The sequence below is a fragment of the Mobula hypostoma genome, chromosome 4 (genome assembly GCF_963921235.1).
Source record: "Mobula hypostoma chromosome 4, sMobHyp1.1, whole genome shotgun sequence".
In the NCBI taxonomy this organism is placed as follows: Eukaryota; Metazoa; Chordata; class Chondrichthyes; order Myliobatiformes; family Myliobatidae; genus Mobula; species Mobula hypostoma.
The window spans coordinates 167,731,025-167,737,152 of NC_086100.1; the positions used below are offsets into that span (position 1 = coordinate 167,731,025).

The 6,128-nt window shown below is 50.1% G+C and overlaps 1 protein-coding gene across 4 annotated transcripts in view; it reads right to left on the minus strand.

Annotated features, from left to right (window-relative positions):
• Positions 1–5,239, minus strand: part of LOC134345754 (electrogenic sodium bicarbonate cotransporter 1-like) — a 220,563-nt gene extending 215,324 nt beyond the window's left edge. For 3 of the 4 annotated variants that reach the window (XM_063046921.1, XM_063046923.1, XM_063046922.1), the window contains exon 1: positions 4,993–5,238. The gene's annotated coding sequence lies outside the window, so the exon portion shown is untranslated. Of the gene's footprint in view, positions 1–4,992 lie in introns of all 4 variants that reach the window. The other variant, XM_063046920.1, reaches the window with a different exon arrangement.
• Between the last annotated feature and the right edge of the window lie 889 nt (positions 5,240–6,128).

The window sequence follows — 6,128 nt, forward strand, 5'->3', positions numbered from 1 at the left end:
CCAGCTCCTGGTGAACCCTATCCAAGCGACCCTCGCAGGGGTAGGCCACCCCATTCTTCATCCTTTCCAGTTCAGCACCCTTCCCCCCTTCCCCCTACCCCTGCTGCCCTCCTCCATCCCACTCCCACTCACTCCACATCCTGCAGCTTCTCCTCTCTCTATCAGACCCTCTCAGCAAACATGGGACCAGATGTACCTGCACTTTAATCGTCCCAAACACAAAATATTCTGGTATTCTCCCCCCTCCCATGTAGAGGACAGTGAATGGCCCAAAGTCACACACTGAGATTAGCCCTAGGGTAACACTCTCATAACACTGACCCTAGTGCACACACTCTGCAGCAAAGCAGAGGCTGGAGACCATATGATCAACACCTGGTCAGCATCTACGAAGAGTTCATACAGAGATCAGCTAAGACCCAACCTGCCCTCCCCTCTATCAATCAACACATCCCTCCCACCTCAGTGACCCCACCTTCTCCCTACAAACAGAAACACAGGCACGCGTACAGATACAGAGGAAGACACTATCCTCTCCTTCTCTGTTCTGTTTTCTCACTGCTCCTCGGGTCATTCAGCCCATCTGACCTTTGTTACTCTACACCCAAGCCCACTTCGCCTCACTTCACTCTGTTAGCAGAACCATGACTGTTACTTTTCCCAGTTTCTTCCCATTTCCCTGTCTCACATTTGACCTTTCCCTCTTTCTTGTGCATCTCTCTGCTGCTGTTTGTCTCTCTCAGTGTTTCACCCCCCTTTTACTTTGCTCTCTCTCTCTCTCTGGCTCTAATTGTCTCAGTCTCTCTCATGCTGTTCTCTCTCTCTCTGTGCTACTCTCCCTCTCCATTTCTCCGTTTCCCTTTCTCTGCTTTTCTGTATCCCTTGTCCTGTTTCTCTTTATCTTTCTGTTTCTGTCTCTCTTTCTGTTTCCCTGTCTTTCTCTTAGTCTCTCTGCTCTCTTCATCTCTGTAACTCTCGATCTACTACTCTCTCTCTCTCTCACACACAGCGTGCCCCCTCCTCCCGAACTCCTCTGTTGATTGGAAGGCTCCGTCTCTCTACTGGACATTTACATAAAGCACATTCTTGAAGCTCGATTGAGCCACTGACACAAATCCGCCTTCTCGTGGTGTGGCCTCTCTCAGTACTCAGTGGCCGAGTCTCCGTTCACAACCAAAGTGCACCGAGTCCCCCGCCTGGGGGTGAAGGTATCCGGTCGACGTGAGACCGAACACTGTATTCCCTCACCGGCCAGTAACACCTCAGCTCAACTTAAGTTACTTGAAACACCAATTGCAAACAAAAAGCTCACAAATTAATAAAGCATAAATGAAATTGCTGAACTAAAGGAAATCTCAATACCTTATCAATCAGGACACGTGCAGGGAATGACGGATTATGGGGAAAGGAGGGGGTGGGAGGAAGACCAGGAGTGAGGAGAGGAGTGTTGGCTGTCATCTCTCCTGTGCAGCCACTCTGCCTGAGCCACATGACTTTAGCACCTGTCGGGGGCTCGGTACAGCCCTATGCAGAGACAGGGTAGCTAATTGACACACAGCAAGATCCCACAAACAGCAGCATAACTGCGTCCTGATGCTGTGCTTTTCACATCCAGAGGGATAACTATCAACAACGACTAAAGGACTGCGGGGGCTCCCACATTTGGGAGCTGGCCCAATATTATCCCTTAACGTTAACCATGGATAAACAGCCAGAGTCACTCTAACAGTGACCCCACAACTGAAGCTGTGACTCAGAACTTAGGGAGAGCGGGAGTAGGGAGTCAACAGGGTTTTTCAGCACAGGGACCACCATTAGCTGCAGTAGAAAGGAGGGATCTGCTTTGTTGACTATGCGAGAAGGGGGTTATTGAATCACATTAAAAGAGGAGAGAGGTTATCTGTAAACAATGCTCTGCACTCCTGCACCAGTTTTCACAACACAAGATGCCCCAATACACTCTACAGCCAATGAAGTACCTTCCTAAGAGTAGTCGCAATGGGATGGTAGGAAGCCTTGCAAGTGATTTGTGGACAACAAACGACCAAGTTTTCAGGAATGCTGATGAGGGACCGATTTCAGCTGGGACTCTGGGGAAAACTACCTGCTCTTCTTTTACGTAGTGACGGTGGAATCTTTGGCAGTCAGCAGAGTGCAGGCAAAGCTTTGCTTTAACCATTGCAAGTTTCTTTCCTGTGGATCTTGATTAAGGTTCACTCTGTGCATCCCATTATCCACGACAGTTCCTGCACTGGTGATGGGATAGCTTTCAGTAACTGCCACAGGACAAAGCCAGCCATGGCAGATTACACTGGGCGACGAGAACAATTAAAATAAAACCTGCTATTAATGAATTTGGCCTGGACATAAACACTTGTAACACCACCATGGACGGTCCTAACCCCAGCTGCGAAAGGAGAGGGGTGGGCACAGGGCTAGCAACCCCATCCCATAATGACCCAAAGCTACAACAATGCCGGCAGAAGCTCCAAAGACCTCATCCCTGGGAGACGAAGGATCTTTCAAGATGCATTACACCTGGGGACCACTTGGAAGACTGACCCAGGAGAGAGGACTCTGGCCAGCTGCTGTTGGTAGCCTATGCCCCAGTAGGAACGACGAGCCTGTGAACCAGTTTCTCGGCGACCTACCAGATCACTAACAGCAGCCCATTCCCAGCCTCCAGGCACAATCCCACGGAGGCGAGGCAGCACCACAATGGGAAGGAGTTACCAGGGCTTTCTCACATGGATCAGGGCAACTTGAGGGCTTCTGGTTAAAGGTTGTTTGTCACATACATACAGTGAAATGTGTCATTTGCATCAAAGATCAAGAGTCGAAGGACGCACTGGGGGCATCCTGCAAGTGTTGGCCTGCCTCTGGTGCCAACATAGCACGCCTCACTGGTTATACAATGGTGCTCACAATCCGAGCCAATCTCCCAGTGCAGGACGGAGGGAACGCGGAGTGTCAGAGCACCAGGCATCACCATCATAGTCACGATGGCCAGAGAACACTCACAGTCTTGCCCTCCTGGGTGAACAAATCCACAACAAAAGGGCAAAGGTTTGAAGTGAGAGCGGAAAGATTTGCAAAGGGACCCAAGGGGCAGCTTTGTCACGGGGGTGGTGGAAATTGCTGCCAGTGGAAGAGGTAGAGGCCAAAGATCTCTGATCCATATTTAGACAAGTACAGGAATAGGACGGTGCCAAACACAGGCAAGTGGGACTGGCTCGGTTAGGCAACTTGGGAGCCCTATGATTCAATCAAAAGATGCTGTGTCCGTTCCCTTGGAGTGGAACCAGTGCTCATCCGACAATGCTGAAACCCAGGCTAGAATCACACTGCTCTTTGTGGAGGTTGCCATGCACGGATAGGACTGTGTGAACCCAGCCGCACTGTAAGTTACTTCAGCAAGGACAGCATGAGAGATGGCACCCGACTGACCAGCAGGCTGTTTCTGATTTCTATTTCAGATTTCCGCTATCTGCGGTTTAGTCCCCTAGGTTAAGTAAGGTCAATAAGCCGTTGTCCACGGTGAATTCCTTTCTCACACTGCCAGACAGAGGAGTGTGCTGGGTTTGGATCTGACATTGGGAAAGTGAAGGGTGTCCCATACCAAGAGGCACCAGCTGATTTCCTCCCCCGCCCCCCCCCATCCCAGCAGCCCTGCTGGAAGAATTGGACAAGGCAGGCAACTTGGCCTCTACGTGACAAAGCCAGAAAACGGGGAACACAAAAACCACACCGCACAGGGACAAGCCCTTCAGCTCTGCTGAACATTATGCCAAATTAAACTAAATCGCATATGATTGACATAGTCATGAAAACAGGCCCTTCAGCCCAACTTGTCGGTGCCATCCAAACTCTGCAAGTTAGTCCCATCTGCCTGTGTTTGGCCCATAACCCTCTACACATCTTCTCTCCATGTATTTACCTGTCCCTCCATTCCTCACATATTCTAACAGCCTCTTAAAGGCCACTATGGTATCTGACTCTACCACCAGCCCCGGGAGCCTATTCTAGGCCCCCGCCACACTCTATTAGAATAACGACTTCCACATCTCCTTTAAGCGTTCCAGTTTTCGCCCTAAATGCACGTCCTCTGGTTTTTGACATTTCCACCCTATTCTCTGTCCTATCAAAGCCTCACATAACCTCACAAACTTCCACAAGTATCATCCCCTCAGCCTCCGCCGTTGCAAAGAAAGCATCCATTCCCGGCCACCCCTCACGGCTACGAGCCGATGCTGGCGACCAAAACAACCAGCTGAGGTAATGGGGGTACAGGGATATTGTCTCGGTCAGAGTGCTCCAGACCGACCGGACAATACTCCGCCTTTCCCTTCCCCTCGGTAGGCGAGAGGGCAACTGATGCAGAGTTGAATCCCACCTGGAGAAGGCAGTTAGCACTCCCTCAGCCCAAGGGACGGGCACCCACACACTCTTTCTGACCAATACTCTCCGAAAGCACGTGGCGTCCCCGGACGCTGTCCCGTGCCTCACGGAACCGGCTCCGTCTTCAAACCAGACACGGCCACCAGAAGAGGCAAACTTCTGACCTGCGCCGGCTTTGGACCCCAGACTGAGTCTCGCAGCTCTCCCAGACGAACGGCCGGAGCAGCTCTGGAGATTCCTTTGTCCCGGCGGCGGCGGCGAGCGGAACGGCGCATTCTGGGTGAATTGTGTCTTCGCCCGGACACACGGTACCGTACACCCAAACCTACAATACAGTACAGTCGTGTGCACTGTGCCCGACACTCGCCGTGGCCACAGCGGAATACACACTTACATCCACATACATACACACTCACAAGTCCACACACTCTCCAACGAAATTACACTCCCACCTTATCATACGCACACATTCACACTCTTGTGCACACACACAGTGTCATATACGCACGTATACAAACAAGCTCACACAATTCCCACACTGGCTGGTTTAATTCCCCACACAAAGACACCAAACGGAGCCCGAGCTCTCCCTACCTCGAAGCTATGTGCTCGAGTTCCACTTTGCAGTAATATCCGGAGAGAGGGGGTTTGAGAGCCTTCTCACTGTCCCTGCCTCAGCACAGGCACCATGAAACACACAGCCGGGGGATTTCCTCTCTCTCTCTCTCGGCTGCGACCACGCCGGGGTAAGGTAACACAACCTGCGAGTCAGAGACTGGCTGTGTTTGCGAGAGCCTCTCTCTAGTCAAGATACTCGCCGGGCAATTTTATTTCCATATTTAAAGCGCTAACACGTCACTGTACAAAGTAGGAGGCAAGATCTCATAAAGGGTCAAAGTGCCCACCTCTTTCGAAGGAACTTTCGCCCTGGGCGTTACATTGTTTTGAAATCCGATCCTCGCAAACTAACTTCACATCCTCAGCACTTGCTCCGTGGTAACGCTTTGTCTGGTAAATGCCTCCGATCTGGACCCACCTGCTGAAGCTGAAGCTGCTAAAGTAGAGGAAATCACAATTGGTAAAATAATGGAATAATGCACATCGTCAACTGCGACGTATTAAGGAGCCAAAAAAAGCTCTGGTTTCCAGTTCGGATATTTATTTTCCTGCCCCGAGAGTTTCTCTTCCTTTACTGTAATTTCCTTCTACGTTTCAGTTTTTTATATATATACACACAGTAAAAGTATTTTTAGTTAATAAACAGCACGTTTAAATTAAAGCACTCAATCTGACTTTTCCAAAAGTTCAAGTAAACGAAATTGTTTGTGATCACTGTCCAGAAGCAGGGTTTGCTTTCGCTGTTCTTGTGGCTGATTGTAGTTTTGTTAAGATACGCGAATTTCAGCCAGAGATGTACAGCGGCTGCAGACCGCGGAGAAGGCGCCCCCTTGTGGTTTCTAACGCTAACACTAACACACACACACACACACACACACACACACACACACACACACACACACAAACACTAACACTAACACACACACACACACACACAAACACTAACACTAACACACACACACACACAGACACACAAACACTAACACTAACACACACACACACATACACACGCCACACACACAGACATACTAACACTAACACACACACACACACAGACACACACACACACAGACACACAGACACTAACACTAACACACACACACACACACACA